Here is an 18,190-nt window from a genome sequence, read left to right on the forward strand (position 1 = left end):
CACCAAACTCACCGTCTTGTTCCTTAGAACCTTATCTTTCCAATCCAATATAGTGACAGGTTCCTCATCATATGTCAAATCCGGATTAATCTCTAACGGTTAAGGAGGGATCACATGAGAAGGATCAGAAATGTAATGTCGAAGCATAGAGACGTGGAACACATTATGGACCTTGGATAATTCCGTAGGCAACTTCACCAATTCTTTCAGTGATCACATAAGGTCCAATGTATCTCGGACTTAGCTTCCCTCTTTTTCCAAATCGTACCACGCCTCTCCAAGGTGACAATTTCAAAAACACCCAATCGCCCACATTATACACTCAATCAGTGGCATGTCGATCAGCTAAACTCTTCTGTCGATCCTGGGCTGCTTTCAGGTTAGATTTAATCACCTGAACATTTTGAGTTGTCTCATCCACGATCTCGGGGCCTTCTAACACCCTTTCACCAACCTCAGACCAACATAATGGCGTACGACACGCCCTACCATAAAGTGCCTCGAATGGTGACATACCAATGCTCGAGTGAAAACTGTTGTTGTAAGCAAACTCCATCAAGTCCAGACGATCATGCCAGGAATCACCAAATTGTAGTACTGAAGATCTCAACATATCCTCCAACGTCTGAATAGTCCTCTCTGATTGCCCATCAGTTTGAGGATGATAAGCTGTGCTATAAAGCAATTGCGTACCAAGAGCTTCCTGAAAAGCCACCCAGAATTTAGAAGTAAATCTTGGGTCTCAATCAGAAATAATGTTCACCGGAACTCCATGATACTTCACAATCTTCGTAATGAACAGTTTAGCCAATTTATTCAGAGGATACTTTTCCCTCATTGGAATGAAATGCGTTGACTTGGTAAGTCGATCCACAATCACCCAAATACCATCGAATCCATTTCGTGTACGAGGAAGTTTATACACGAAATCCATGGTTATATTTTCCCATTTCCACTGGGGAACGGGAAGTGGCTGCATTCGCCCGAATGGCTTCTTTCTTTCTGCTTTAACTTGCTGGCAGATAATACATCTACTCACATACTCAGCAATTTCTCTTTTCATACTCGGCCAATAATAAAATGGTCTAATGGTATGATACATTTTAGTTCCTCTCGGGTGCATCGCATAAGCTGAACAATGCGCTTCATCCAAAATTTCCTTCTTTAATTCTTCATCATTCGGAACATACATTCTATTTTCCTGCATAAGCATACCATCTGATTCCCGAATTCTGAGATCTTTCTTTTTCCCTTTGCTTCTTAATTGAACCATTTCCTGAATTTCCTTATCCACCATCTGGGCTTCGAGTATGCGATCAATCAAAACTGGTCTGACTTGAAAACTAGCAAGAAAGGCTCCACTTCGATCTTCCAACTCTAACCTTACTCCAGTTGCCCTTAGCTCAGCAAGAAGAGGAACACGGCTAGCATATAAGGCATTGAGTCTGCCTTGAGGTTTCCTACTCAGTGCATCATCTACCACATTAGCACGACCCAGATGATACTCAATAGTACAATCGTAATCACTTAGCAATTCCATCCACCTTCGCTGACGAAGATTAAGATCATGCTGAGTAAAAAAATACTGAAGACTCTTGTGATCAGTGAAGATCTTACACTTCTCACCATATAAATAATGCCTCCAAATCTTCAAAGCGAAGACAATAGCTGCCAATTCAAGATCGTGAGTAGGATAATTCCTTTCATGAATTTTCAGCTGCCGAGAAGCATAGGCAATCACTCTATTATGCTGCATCAAAACACATCCCAAACCATTCAACGAAGCATCACTATAAATCTCAAAATTACCGCTATCATCAGGAAGTACCAATACTGGGGCATGAGTGAGGCAATATTTCAATTGCTGGAAACTCCGCTCACAATTCTCATCCCACTCGAATTTAACATCCTTCCTGGTCAACTTCGTTAACGGCAAAGCAATCATAGAGAAATCCTGAACAAACCGTCGATAATAACCTGCTAAACCAAGAAAACTTCGTACCTCAGTGACGGTTCGAGGTTGCTCCCAATTCTCCACTGCCGCTATCTTTTGAGGATCAACTTGGATTCCTTGAGCCGATACAACATGCCCCAAAAATGCCACTCCAGTCAATCAAAATTGACATTTACTGAACTTATCATACAACTGATGCTTCCTCAATTTCTTTAATACCAAGTTCAGATGTCGAATATGATCTGCTTTAGATTTAGAATATACCAGAATATCATCAATAAAAACAATAACAAATTTATCAAGATATTGCTGGAATACCTCATTCATCAACCTCATGAAAGCTGCAGGTGCATTAGTCAACCCAAATGGCATAACCCGAAATTCATAATGTCCGTAACGGGTTCGGAAAGCTGTCTTAGGTACATCTTCCTCTTTAATTTTCAACTGATAATAACCGGATCTCAAATCAATCTTAGAGAAGACACACGCACCTTTCAGCTGATCAAACAAATCATCGATGTGAGGCAATGGATAACGGTTTTTAATCGTTACCCGGTTCAATTGCCTATAGTCAATGCATAATCTCAGAGTTCCATCTTTCTTCCTCACAAATAATATTGGAGCACCCCAAGGTGACGAACTAGGCTGAATAAAACCCTTATCAAGTAATTCTTGCAACTGAATTTTCAATTCTCTCAGCTCAGCAAGAGCCATTATATAAGGAGTTAGAGATATAGGGTCAGTACCTGGAAGCAAATCAATAGAGAATTCCACCTCTCTGTCTGGCGGCAGCCCTGACAAATCATCAGGAAATACATCAGGATAATGCCTGACCACACCAACTTCCTCTATACTGGTAGGAACAACATCATTTAATACCACATGTGCCAAATATCCCTGACAACCCTTCGATAATAATTTCCTTGCTCTTATGGCAGAAATAACACCATATCTCACCCCACCTATTTCGCCCACAAAAGTAACCTCGGGTAGTCCAGGGCGATAAAAAGTAACTGATTTACCATAACAATCAATATGGGCACGATTATAATGCAACCAATCAGCTCCTAGAATCACATCAAAATCCACAATATCTAACGGAATAAGATCAGCTGGCATAACCACGCCCTCTACCATCACTGGACACCCAAGATACACACTATCAACATAACATTTATCTCATCTAGGCATGGCAAACTCTAAATCAAATCCTAGAGGTGAAGGGTGAGGTTGAGTCATTTGAGCAAACGTATGAGAAATCACAGAGTGCGTAGCACCACAATCAATCAAAACCTTAGCAAAATGACCAAGAACATTTAACGTACCCATGATCAAGTCCGGATGGTTCTGAGCCTCCTGCAGTGAGATGTGATTAACACGCCCCTGAGCTTGCTGTCGTCCACCACGACCTCTACTGCCTTGATTACCTCGCCCCTGGGGAGCACGTCCTTGGCCTAACTGACTAGGCTGCCTCGATGATCCTGTACCACCAGTAGCAATTTCCCCCTGACGGGGCTGACCTCCCTGATGCCACTGAGATCCACCAGCTGGCATAGACGAATAAGAAGAATAACCCCCAAAGTCCTGAGAATACCCTGTCTGAGAATAAGGCTCCTGGGGATACTGATAAGGTCCGGAAGCATACGGAGCAGCATCCCCCTGGTAGTGGTAGGCACCACCACGACTCGACTGGCCATAACCGCCTGATCCAAAGCTTTGCTGAATCGGCGCTGGAGGTGGCATAGTGGTCTGCTGCGGTCTCTGCTGACCTTGGGGACACTGAGAAGCCCGATGTCCCATTTGCCCACAAGTAAAACAAGCACCACTACCTTTCCTACACTCACCATGATGACGAAAAATACAACGGCGGCACCACGGAGCGCCAGAACCACCAGCATCACCAGAATCCCTCTGCCTCTGAAATCTAGGCCCACCAGAAAATCTACCACCACCTCTCCTCGGGCCAGTAATACTATATCCACCACTAGAAGAACTCGAACTCGCCCCACTCTTCTTAAAATTCTGCGTCTTGCGAGGTCCCGGAATAGAGATACCCTTACCTTTATCATCCTTCTTCTGACCGTCATTCTTGTCCTCGTCATCCTCACTCTCACTGGGCAGATTATCGGAGTCCTCCATCCTAACCAAAATCTCGAAAAACTCATGGTAATCGGCGCAGGGAAGTGCACTGGCAAAAGTCCGCCACTTTTTCTTAGATCCCAACTTGAAACGTCGAAGCATCTCTCCCTGATTACCAGCTGTATCAGGGTCATAACGAGACAAATCAATAAACTTTCTGTAGTACTCATGAGCTGTCATATTCTTCTGTTTCAATCGAGTGAATTCCTGTTTCTTGCGATCAATATACTCTGGGGGGACAAATCTTTTCTTGAAATTATCTTTAAATACTTCCCAATCAGATGCCATAGCTGGGGACATAAACTGCGGTCTGATTCCTCCACCAACCTGCCGGCTCTCGACCCAAAAACCAGGTAGTGGTCTCAACCCACCTATCAGTTGGAAAATTCCCCTGACTTTGCATTACCTGAAACGTCTTTTCAATATGATCTAGCCATTTCTCTGCCCCCTCGTGACCTTCATCACCCATAAAGCGATCCAATTTCAAATTATACATGGTCTCCAGGGGTGTCCTTTGAGGTGGGGGAGGAGGACGAATCACATTTTGAAAAGCCTGAGTCATTGCTTCCCCCAACTGAACGATATCAGGAAAATTAGGATCAGGAGTACGGCAGGACTCCCTACGCTCTCTACGAGACGGCATAATTCTGACAGAAAACATCAAAAGATCATTAAAGCATTAACAATTATACAGGACTGCAACCTAAGCTCTGATACCAAACTGACACACCCCTACCCAGAGGATCAAGGCGTGCTGGCCGTCATGTGAGTGTGACGTAACCAAGAGTGCGACACGGAAGCAAGATATAACAGAATACGAAGGAATTTAAACCAATCTCTAGCAGAACAACCTACTAGAATAACAGGACGAGTTAAGATAAACACATAAATTCAGAGCATAGGTTTAAGTTCAGTCAAGTAGGACAAAAATAAAAGTACATCACCCTCAGGTGAGTCCTACATGTCAAGTGTATGTCAGAATGCCGGAAAAAGACCTCGAGAGCCACCAATTGCTAACTAGAACCTGGAGGGGCGCAAAACAAAATGAGTGGGTCAGTAAAACTAAAGATTTTCCAACACATTTCGTTAAAAACATTTCTAACCCCTCACCGTAAAACCTGTATACTTTCCTAGAAAAATAGTATATAAACACATATATATATCATCAAGAGCTCAAATCACAATCCATCATAATAACATCTCAGAAATGATATGCCATGCCCAAAATATAATTAGAATGCATCAATATCAATCAGGTGAAATAATAAATCAACTAGAGACCCTACAATGGTCCTGTACGGCTGATTCTAAAGCTCAACATCCCACTCAGCCGGAGTCACCACAGTGACCTATACGGCCCTACCGGAGTCACCAACTGTGACCTGTACGGCACTACACTGCACATCACTCGGAACTACGTATAGTAGTCTGTACGATAATAGGTGTATAAATACGCTATACTGCTTCTCTCAACAATCATCAGCGCGCATAACTAAGGTCACCCACTAGTCGGAATCACATCTAGTGATCTGTACGACTAGCATGTCGGAACCCTCACATGGTCTGTACGACATCCACCTACTTGGATCCAAGGCGAGCGTGCGGTGTGGTGAATAAAAATATAAGCACTAACACCTAAGTGCAGGTTATGAGCTTTCAATGTAATTCATATAAAATAACTCATCTGAATGATAATAAAACTCACCTGTGCGTCCACCGCGTCAATTCACATATATATGCATCAATTCTCAATTCAAATATCTCAACATTTGCATGCATGGTAATTTAAATCATAATTTTCATATAAACGCATTTTCTGGGAAAAACTATTGTATATAGGTAATACGAAATCAAAACTGCCCACTCACTGATAAGTCGATCGGTCGTAACCCCCGTGACGTCCCTGGATGCGCTCGTCCTCGGGATAGGTGTCACCTATATGCGAAACAACGGAAAAATCCCAAGAAAACCGGCCAAAGTTGAACCACGTGATCCCGACGTCCAAAACCTTCAAACGAAGCACTCCGAGCTTCCTTGGGACCTCACTAAGCTCACTACAAGCTTAGAATTCCCTTGGTTGCTTCGATCCACTGCGTTTTTGGGTGGTTTTGGGTGAGGCCGTACGTTTTGGGTGAGAGAGAGTGATAGAGGGTCGTGAGGGAGAGAGACAGAGAAGACACGGGGAAGGAGAGAGGGAGAGAGGTCCTGTGTGTGGTCCAATCTAATCCACACCATCCATTTTCATCCTAACCATACAAACAAAATGTAAACCAATTTTCTCTATCCCCAAAACTTATAATAATTTAAACCAAATAACGTTACACACACATACCTTAGTAACATCAAGGGTAAATCCGTCAATTCACGTCCTCGATAGAAAATCTCGGGACGGGCTGTGACAGGCAAACTACAAAAAAAATTGCAGATTATGCCTCTGCACTCATCCCTTCGATTTTGCTCAATCCGTCATCTGTCATTTTCATTTTCTCTTAATTTCATCATCTAATACTCCATCCATTTTCTTCTTTTGGTTGATCGAGCTATCTCGATGTGTCTGGTAAGCGTTTTTTGTCGTTACGGTAAAAGTATTAATGTAAATTCATACTAACGCCATTAATTTCGTTGTCTGTAAGGATATTGTGTGTGATTAGCGAATGGTGGAGAACAATTGAGAAGGTATTTTCTTCGTTTTATTTTTTAAACATATAAAACTATTTAAATTATGTTGAACTTAGTTTGTATTGTTTATATTGTGTTGTGAAATTATATTTATATTATGTTCTTAAATTTGTATGTGACGTACAAATATACGTTGTGATGTACAAAGTTAATTGAAATTAACTTCGTACTTGTTTTTAATTTTTAGTAAAACTTAGTGTCCTGTTCGAGAATTAGTTGGATTTCCTGCATGGATGCGAAAGCATGACTGCGGTCCAATTAATTCTTGAATTGTCCCATTATTTGGACAGTTTGTGAATGCACAATTATGACGCGTAGTTTATGGTTGAAGGATTAGGTTTCGATTGTGGAGATTTCAGTGTCATCTCTGTATGTTCTTCGGGTTGTACACCTGAAGAACTGTATCGAGATGCTGCCGAAATTCATCCACGTCGAAATCTAATCTGATGTAGCCATAAATTACGTGACATTACTATGCATTCCCAAATGGGATAGGGCCCTTACTAGAGGCATAAGGTGACATTATCATTTTGTATGAAGTTGTTGTGATTGTTGTATTGTTATTGTGGTTCCAGGAATTATGGATAGGATGTGGATATAGAACCCAAATAGATGTGCGGATGAATACTTGGATGGAATTGAGGATTTTATTGACTTTGCACGTACACACAACCCGGGTGTAACTAGAATCTGGTGTCCTTGTAGGAGGTGTAACAACACGTTAAGGGAGACAATTGAAAATGTTCGATTTCATTTAGTAAGGAATGGAATGATTGAGACATATAATACTTGGAACCATCATGGGGAACAACTAGACAATGCTTCATCTTCAAACGCCACAAGAGTGGATAATGTTGAACCTATTGTGGATCCTAATGAACAAGTCATGGATATTATAAATGATGCTTTTCCATTTGCATCGACAAACTCCAATCAGGAAGGGGAAGATGACGTGCCTACACCAATGGATAGTGCAGAGTTCGAACAATATGAAAAACTATTAAAAAATGCCAACCAAGAGTTATACCCAGGGTGCGAGAGCTTTTCCATTCTCACGGCCATTGTGGAACTAATGCATGGAAAAATAAAGTATCGTATGTTGAACTAGTGTTTCGATTACTTTTTTGGGGTTTTCAAGAGAATGCTTCTGAAGGACAATTGTTTGCCTAAAGACCATAGACACGCGCAAAAGGTGTTGAATGGTCTTGGATTGGGTTATGAAAAATTCACGCTTGCAAAAACAATTGTATTTTATTCTACAAAGAGAATAAAGCATTGGATAAATTCCCTGTATGCAATGAGTCGAGGTTCAAAATGACATCTCAGAATAGAACGACTAAGATCCCACAAAAAGTTATGCGTTATCTGCCCCTGAAACCTAGGTTGCAGTGATTGTATATGTCGACGCATACTGTCACAGACATGAGATGACATAAGGAAAAATGAGTAGACGATGATGTGATGCAGCATCCTGCAGATGGGGAGGCATGGAAAGGGTTCGATCAAACGTTCCCCAAGTTAACTGCTGATTCTTGTAACGTTAGATTGGGACTTGCCACTGACGGATTTAATCCGTTTGGGGTTTTAAACCAACACCACAAACTTGGCCAATTTTCGTATTTCCGTATAATTTGCCGCCATGGAAATGTATGAAAAAAGAAAACATGATGATTACTCTATTGATAACTGAGGATCCTGGTAGGTCAATTGATGTGTACTTATGGCCCTTGGTGGATGAGCTAAAAGATTTATGGACACACGGTGTGTGCACATACGATAAATGTACTGGCATGATGTTCACTTTGCAGGTTGCAGTGATGTGGACTGTGAATGATTTCCTCGTATATGCAATGGTTTCCGGGTGGAGCACTAAGGGTTATATGGCATGCCTTGTATGCAAGGAAGACGTAACATCTAGTTGGCACGTTGGAAAAGTTTGTTACCTTGGTCATCGAAGATGGTTGCCTTAGGACCACGAATGGCGAAAGAAGGATATAGTTTGATGGGGAGAAAGAGCATCGCCTCAGACATAGAGAATGGTCTGGTGCTCAGATTTTGGAACAGCTTAACCTTTTGGATTTTGCTCATTTCGGGACCAATGTTAGTAGGACAAGACCTTCTACACATATGAACTGGATGGACAAGTCTATGTTTTTTGAGCTCCCCGTATTGGTCCAAACTAAAATTGAGATGCAACCTCGATGTTATGCATGTTAAGAAAAATGTATTTAGCACATTGGTCGGCACAATTCTAGATATTGAGGGTAAGACAAAAGACACGATCAAAGCTCGTCTTGATTTGGAACGAATGGGAATACAACGAGGTTTATGGATGAATGGGGACAATGATAAAGCCATAAGGAATCTTGCATTCTTTTCAATGAAACCGAATAACAAGAAAGAATTTTTAAAGTTTTTATCGTCTGTAAAGTTTCAAGATGGGTATGCTTCAAATATCGCGTGTTGCGTAAACGTTGACGGGGGTAAATTTGTTGGCCTAAAGAGTCATGACTGCCATGTGGTTTTGCAACACCTACTTCCTGTGGCTATTCAACATCTCTTGCCAGCCGATGTAGTGAAACCAATCATGTTGTTGTCCAGTTTTTTTTCGCAATTGACGTTAAGAACGTTGCGAAAAACGGACCAGCTTTCTTCACAAGTATGACACACGTGATGGTTCACTTACCAAAAGAGGCATTGCTTGCTGAACCAGTCAACTTTCGATGGATGTATCCAATAGAAAGGTATATATTCCTCATCTTTTTTATTAATCAATATTAAATATATTACGATTAGTAATATGTGTATCATATCGTTTTCTTTTGGCAAGCTTCTCCAAGACTTGAAGAAAAGTGTACAAAACAAAGCGAAGCCCGAAGGATCCATTATACAAGCTTGGGTGGCATATGAGGCGCTTACATTGTGTGGAATGTATTTAAAGGATGTTGAGACAACTTTCAATCGTCCTCCTTGCAATAATGACGGGGGTGTGAGAAAGGTTCAACTTTTAGTTTTTGCCCAAATTGCTCGACCATTCAGAGATCCGATTTGTGGCGAGTCATTTTCCAAGAAGGACATGGAAGTAGCACATGGGTTCGTACTCAACAATTATGACGAGACACTGTCATACCTAGACGAGCATGAAAATATGATGAAGCAGGCACATCCTTCACATTTGTATGCCAAGAAACACCATGAATTGTTTCTACAATGGTTTGTCGAATATGTAAGCTTCAAGTGTTTTGTATTGGACATATATATTATACCAATTAAGTTGCTCGAACTAACAAATTTAAATGTTTGTCTAATATTAAGTGAATCAACTGAAAACATTGAATTCCCCCGTGTACACTGAAGAGTTATATAACTTGGCGTTCGGACCAATTCACGTTCAATTGTACTCGGATTGCCATGTCAACGGCGTCAAGTTCTTAGCAGGTGCACGAGATGACAAGTTGTGTACGCAAAACAACGGTGTTCATGTCCCCAGGGGAGGCGAAAGTACAAACATTGAATTCTACGGTAAACTAACAAGTGTCGTGCAATTGCTTTACAAAGACCGGTGCCTAGTGATCCTATTTAAGTGTCGATGGTTTGATACAAACCCAAATAGGCATGGAAGTGTGAAAAGAGATCATGGATTACTATCAGTGAACACTACCAAAACTTGGTACGATGACGGCCCTTACATCTTAGCAACCATGGCAAAACAAATTGTGTATCTAGATGACCTTAAAGCCAGGAGGGGTTGGAAAGTTGTTCAGAAGATGGATCATAGGAACATGTATGCTATACCAGAACAAGACCGTACGGACGACGACATCGACAATGTTGCTGACCAACGTCTTGAATCTTCGATGGAAAGTGGTGCAGAAACACTCCGAGATACTAATCTTATCCAAGAACCATTTCAGATAGAAGGAGTATCTTCAATCAAAATATCGATTCAGTTAATCACAATTGACCTCAGTAATATTCCACGATACGATGGTCCAGTGCGCCCAAACGACGATGGTGACGTACCTATCGATGATGAGGAATGGAACACTGAAAATGATGATAGCAACGAAAGTGAAAGTTATTATAGTTCGGATGAAGATTAAGGCAATATATTTGTAACTTTTTTTTGTAAAACACATGAAATGGTTAATGCATTATATAGAGTGATGTAAAAAATGGTATGAATTACTTTGTTTATACCCCAAAAAACTATAAAAATTATATATATATATATATTAAATTAAATTAAAAAATTGGTCACTATTAAATATACATACCATTCAACTTCTTAAGTGTTAAACGTACAAAATAAATAAATTTAAATTTACTAAACTAATGGATACCACAAATATTATGTTATACTTAATGAAAGTATAAATAAACTCAAGTGTTAGTGAATCTATCTTTTTGATGGGATACGCATTGTACGAAACTAATTTCAACGATCCAACCGTCAAAATTGTTTGCATATGGTTTGAGATCACATACGCCAAAAATCGCAGAAAATAAACATTCAGAGATGAAGTAACGGTACAAAACTTTTCGACGGTTAGAAACGAAAAATCACAATTTAACGGTTATTTTAACTCTGATTTTAATGATTTTTTACAACTACACTCCTTGACCCTATAGAAATACAATGAATGAATTCGATCTTCAATTTCAACTATTTACACTAGTGGATACTTCAAAATTTTATGTTATACTTAATAAGTATAAATAAAGTCCAAGTGTTAGTGAGTCTATTTTTTTGATGGGATACGCATTGTACGAAACTAACGATCAACCGTCAAACTTGTTTGTATATGGTTCGAGATCACATATGCCAAAAATCGCATAAAACAAACATTCATAGATTAAGTAACGGTACACAACTTTTCAACGGTTAGAAACGAAAAATCACGATTTAACGGTTATTTTAACTCCGATTTTGATGATTTTTTAAATTTACACTCCTTGACCCTATATGAATACAATGAATGAATTCGATCTTCAATTTCAACTATTTACACTATCTTATGTTATACTTAATGAAAGTATAAATAAACTCTAAGTGTTAGTGAATCTATCTTTTTGATGGGATACGCATTGTACGAAACTAATTTCAACGATCCAACCGTCAAACTTGTTTGTATATGGTTCAAGATCGCATATGCCAAAAATCGCAGAAAACAAACATTCAGAGATCAAGTAACGGTACAAAACTTTTCGACGGTTAGAAACGAAAAATCACTATTTAACGGTTATTTAACTCTGATTTTGATGAGTTTTTATAGCTACACTCCTTGACCCTATATGAATACAATGAATTAATTCGATCTTCAATTTCAACTATTTACATTATTGGATACCACAAAATCTTATGTTATACTTAATAAAAGTATAAATAAATTCTAAGTGTTAGTGAATCTAACTTTTTGATGGGATACGCAGTGTACAAAACTAATTTCAACAATCCAACCGTCAAACTTATTTGTATATGGTTCGAGATTGCATACGCCAAAAATTGCAGAAAACAAACATTCAGAGATCAAATAACGGTACAAAACTTTTCAACGGTTAGAAACAAAAAATCACGATTTAATAGTTATTTTAAATTTACACGGGAATATTTGCACGACGAATACATATATTTTGTTGCACAAAGTATATTTGCGCGACAAAATATATTTATTCGTCGCGCAAGTGTTTGAAATTTCAATTAAGGCGTTTTTTTTTCGGGGAAATTTAAAAAAACTTGCGCGACGATTGTTTGGCCTTGAGAGACAAAGACTCTGTTGCGGAAGATTCTATATTTTAACCCCCCTCCTTCTTCCCCTCACTTCCGTCTTCTTCCTTTTTCCCTACGCTATACCCTTTGTCTCATTCCTTTGTATCTCCGTCCCTTTCTCCGTCCCTCTCTCCGGCCATCGCGACTTCGTCGCGATACCCTGTTTCTCATTCCTCTGTATCTCCATCCCTTTCTCCGGCCATCGCGACTTCGTTTCCAAGAGGTAATTTCCTTTTTAGTTTTTATTTTCAATTTTCTTTATTTACAGATTGGGGGTTAGAATTAGGGTTTTTTTTTGGTTATTTTTTTTCAAATTGGGGGTTAGAATTAGGGCAGTTGCGTTAGATTTAGGGTTCGTAAATTGGGGGTTACATTTAGGTTCTTAAATTAAAGTTTTTAGGGTTCTTAATTGGGGTTAGATTTAGGTCTTAAATTAGGGGAACAATTTTAGGCAGTGAGGTTAGATTAGGTTTTCTTAAATTGGGGGTTAGATTTAGGGTTCTTAAATTGGTGGCGATTGTCATACTGCAATTAAGTTTATGTCCAAGTGCTCAGGAAGGGTTATCATAGTGAGGGATAACAATAGGTTTCATAGGTTTGAGGATGGAAAGTGCACATGCGGAGATTAGTTCTGTAAACTTCCATGTGCTTCGCTTTGTTTTTGTTTTCTTTGTGATTGCACGTTGCTCTCTTCATAAAATATGCAGACATGAACACATCTAGAACATGGGTTCAGCGAGTTGGCATTTTTCATAATTCAAAATTTCTTTTTCTGGAGAAAGGGTTCAGCAATTTGGGATTTTTTTTCATCCAAATTTGTGTTTCTTGGAGAATGATATTGTGTTGTAAGTTCTTATATTCTAGATGGGTATTTATTTGCTCTCTTGAAGAAATTTGTTTATCTTTTTTGGATACCGGGTGAGGTTTTTTGTCAACGAATACTTTCATTGCTAATAATGTCATTCTTTAACGAAAATACTTTCATATGATAAGATTGTCATTCTTGAGTTTTTCAATTTTCAGGAGAAAAATCCACTAGCTTTTGGACGTACACTTTGGTCACCTGCATTACTTTATGGTAATTTTAATTACTATTTCCATAATTTTGTTACCTTTCATTGCTTTCTAGTATTGTTGTTTGACTTCAAGTTCAAGTGGTTTGCTTGAAAGTAGTCCCATGGATTTTGATATTGTTGTGGTTGACTTGTTTTTTTAAGGTTCATTTGATGAGAGCTTACATATCATAATTACATGTTTTGGTTACTCTCTTTTCATTGGTTTTCTGATTGTATTCATTGACCAATATTGTGCTTGGATTTTTGAAAATAGAAGGTTATCATCTCTGCTTCTAGGGAAATGCAAAGAAGGTTATCAGTTATCCTCTGCTTCCTTTTGTTTTAATTGTGTTATAGCACATGTTGTGTCTATTGGCGTGATATATTGGACTTTGTAACTCCTAAGAAGCCTAATGCTTTCTTTTTTTGCCTATGATGCTTGTATCCCTGGTTATTGTTGAATATGTGCCATACTTTTTTGTTTCCATCCATTAACTTGGGTGCATGTTCTTCGTTTCTGCCTACCCTCGAGAAGCCAAATTGCTAGCTTGTGGCTTATTTGTCACTTGAATTCCCTGACACACACAGAGCACGTACATACTAGATTTTGCCTCCAACTACTCCTTTATGCTAGTTTCTTCTTATAAGTTATAATTGCTGGGTCTATATCCTATCTGAATTGATTAGTTTGTGTATAGTATATCAGTTTTAAGTTTTGTTTCTGCCAAACATGAATTGGGTTTAGAATTAGGGTTTTTAAATTTCATTTTAAATTTAAGTTGAAATTATTAGCATGTGTACGGTAAGTTAAATCTTTGTGTACGAAGCAAATTGATTTCCAATTTTGTAGATGTCAAACCTCATTAGAACCTAGAGGGCAATGGCTTTTACACCTAGTCTGACGGCTACACCTAGTCCGACGACTACACCTACTACTGCTGCCACTGCTTCGACAGAGATGGACCACAGGCCGGTCAATTTGGTTGACCCAGTTGGTCCTCCAGTCCCACAGGCGTAGGCATCATCAACTTCTTCAGTGGTGTTGCTTGTTAGCGCCCGACGTACTCACCGGCGCCCCCACATTACGGACTAGATGTCGCCATCGGGATCCACAACTGATGCCTCGGGTACATGGCCAGGTATACAATCCTAATTCACTCCCTCATTCCCATGTTAACTGAATTTTGTTATTTTAGGTTCAATTTGTTAAGTTATGTCATGTAAGGATGAAAAAGTTGTCATCGTTCTGAACCTTTTATTAAACTGTTGTGATCATTGTGTTGGATGCGTATATTGTTTATGTTATTTTCAGGGTTTGGGGAAATGTTTTAATTATAGGGGAGGTTATGCGAAATTTTAGTAGGATTTGTTATTAGTTTTGGGTTAATGATTTATTTTTCATCTCTTTGCAACGAAGAAAAACACCCGGGGACCTTATCGGCAATTGAAGATGGCGAAGGTCACCCGGGTGACCAACGGTCGTATCCCAATCATATACGATGAGCAGCATCGCGTAGCACCAACGGCGGAGCAGCATAGTGCATTGGCCCATGATATTGGGCATGTCGTGTGGATCTTTTGCCCTATGCGGTGGAAGTCTTGGAAGGCGATGCCGGAGGAGACGAAGAACACGATGCGCAACCAATTGTCCGTAAGTAGCGTTGCCTTTTTAATGATTTTCATGTAAAATTTATATATTTATATTTATTACTGTCCTTTATTACTAATACTTTCAAAATATTTGTTACATTGCAGACAAACTACAATTTGGAGGACAAGGACGATGACATGTTCCTGTACCTCAATCGGCTATTCTCCGAACGCTACAAGCATTGGAAGAGTGACCTGCACCAATGTTTCCAGCAATTTGATGATCTGCAGGTCGCTCTCGAGGAGGGTTGTCTGAAAGAGTTGGAGGACCCATAAGATAGTTGGGTTTGGCTTTGCGGTCATTTTCAGGAGCAGGGCTATGTGGTGCATTTTTAATTACGACTTCTTTCATTTTACTATTTTTAATTTTTACTAATGTTTATTATTATTATTATTATTTTCTTTAAGTATTACAACTAATACGTTTATTTTTTTTATAACAGAAGAAGGTGAAGGCGAACAAGATCAATCGGGAGAAGAAGACTGTTCTCCACCATTCGGGTTCGAGACTTTTCTCTTATAGGATGGAGGCGCAACGGAAGGTATATATTACATCTTTCGTTTCCAATTTTAAAATGCCGCTAATAAATTTTTTTTCTTACTAACATTTTCCTTATCATTTTCGATTTCAGAAAGGTTCAAAATTTCCGAAGATCGACGTCTTTGCTGACGTTTATGTTTGGCCTGGGAATGAGTTGACCGTCCATTCATGTAAGTAATTTCTTATGCATTCAACATTTATACTAATTATTTCAAATTGTTTTCTATTAATAATCCATGTTTTTTTTGCACAGGCGACTACAGTGGAGAAGAGTCAATCGGTGCTTCAAGAATCCGCCGCCTCCCAGCTTTCATCGGACACGCTGATTGAGTTTATGGATCCCCTGAGGATGCAGGGTTTCACATCGTGACAGAGACGTTGGACTAGACTTTTGGTCGGAGACTAGGGACTTATTGTCAGGGGATGGGAAATGCCAGACGGCGGGAAAGTAGAGCCTCGTCATCCTTGCAGTCAAAGGGCCATGTTACGGCTTTGATGCAATAAGTCGCTGGCCTAAGGAGTGAGTTGGCATGGTACAAGTCCTAAATGTCGATGCTTGTACAAGCCCTCAGTTCCTCATAACCCTTCCACACCGAGCAAGCACAACAATCAGGCTCGTCGACCTCCGACCACGTCCCCAACCCGCAGTAAGATCCTTCGAACGACATTCCTATAGATTTTTCTGCTTTTTTTTTTCATAGTTTTGTTACTGCTTTCTTTTAAAACTTTATATTTGTACGTACATTTTTATTTATATTTGTTGACCCTAAAAACTACCAAGCCTACGTGGCGCGCATGCCGAGTAATCTATGAGCTAACTACGTCCTTCGGTTGTGTGCAGGGCGTGCCAACTTGTCGGCCGAGCTCGATCGAGAAGTAAAATTTGTTGATGTTGCGTTGGGTGTGCTGCTGACTTCTAAATCTCGCGACTGCGGCCGAGGAAGGAACACTCTCGGCCTTCCGGTTCTAGAGCCTGAAGACAAGGCTGCTAGTTCTACGAAGTTCAATATCAAATTCGGCTTTCAATGTGCCGAATGTAATAACTTGTAACACCTCACTTCACCGAGAAGGCTAATGAGATGACCTCGACCAATAAGGATTCGAAAATCCTTTTCGATTGAGCCTTGGATAGATAACCAGTCACCCTCGACGTAGTGCTATCTATGCCGACTGAAGATGCTGCGAGACCGGCTGGTTCTACGGTGACAGTGCTATCTATGCCGACTGAAGATATCATCGGTTGCCTTCATAGTGCTGTTTATCCAAACTGAAGGTGTGTCGGTGAAAAAAAGAAAAGGAAAAAGTCTCAAGGTTGTTGAGAGAATTTGCGCAGGGCAGTTGTGTGTTGAATTGAAGGGGATCCTTCCCATTGTTTGTAGCCTTGGATTTATAGAAACAAATGTGTGGCGCAGCTTTACACTAATGCAGGATTTGTTTCAATTCAAATTGGTCAGTTAGAGTCTCAATCAAAGATTTCTCCAGATAAGCAACAACCTATCTTTTAGATGCCATCATTATCTCCTAGACTTGGCAATAAAAGAGGCACTGCCTAAAAACTACCTTGATCACGTTGTTTGCCTTCCACGTGTATGCATGTCCCACTGAAGAATTGCAAATGAATGGCAATTCTTCTTCTGACTAATGATTATTATATAACCATTCTCATTTAATATTATCCCATGCAGAGAAACCCATTTCCAAACAAACACCATGATATCGATCATATTTTGTTTAGATAAATTGATATATTATTAAAAGATAATATCATGATTAAAACCACAACATATCCTTTAACAATAACAAAATTATCTTCACTTTTCCATCCAACGGTTAGGAGCTACGCTTACTCAACGGCCTTGATTGCACGGACCAATGGTGTAAATTTGGGTCCAAACATTGCCCCCCAGTTTCTTTGAGCTTCGGCTCGCAAGCCGAATGGTTAAGGAAATTAGTTATGTGCCCAGCAAAATCTCGTGGTATTGTCGAAGAAGATAAAAATTTCTCTCGGCAAAAGAAAAACTCCAACTAAGGAATGCCGCACCGAATGAAACGGATAACCCACGTGAAAGCCTACCACTGCTGATGTGGGTGGCTTTTCAATTATATCATGAACCTGCCCTTATCTCTTTTTAAAACCAATATAATCTTTTGCGTGCCATCTCTCCTGGCCGTAGCAAAAATATGGTTGCCACCGAACTTTTATTTTTCATTTTTAAATGCCACCAAATGCTGATGAAAATATCCTTGGCCGAGAGGCAACAACTGGCCGAGACTCTACCTCAAAGACCTGTTGATGGGTACCACTTCACCGTTGAGCACCACTCTTTAAATGAATGCCATTGATCGAATCTTGCCAGCAAACGATTTATAAACCACTAAGTCACAGACTATTGCATGAGAAA

General features: G+C 39.7%; 1 long non-coding RNA gene across 1 annotated transcript; it reads left to right on the top strand.

The window, feature by feature from the left end:
• The first annotated feature begins 15,018 nt into the window (after positions 1-15,018).
• LOC114825196 (uncharacterized) lies at positions 15,019-17,384 on the top strand. Its single transcript, XR_003773856.2, has 6 exons — positions 15,019-15,248; positions 15,353-15,571; positions 15,691-15,789; positions 15,880-15,958; positions 16,042-16,435; positions 16,630-17,384. It is a non-coding gene; the product is annotated as an uncharacterized lncRNA (long non-coding RNA).
• The last annotated feature ends 806 nt before the right edge of the window (positions 17,385-18,190 follow it).

Source organism: Malus domestica, chromosome 05 (genome assembly GCF_042453785.1).
Source record: "Malus domestica chromosome 05, GDT2T_hap1".
NCBI lineage: Eukaryota > Viridiplantae > Streptophyta > Magnoliopsida > Rosales > Rosaceae > Malus > Malus domestica.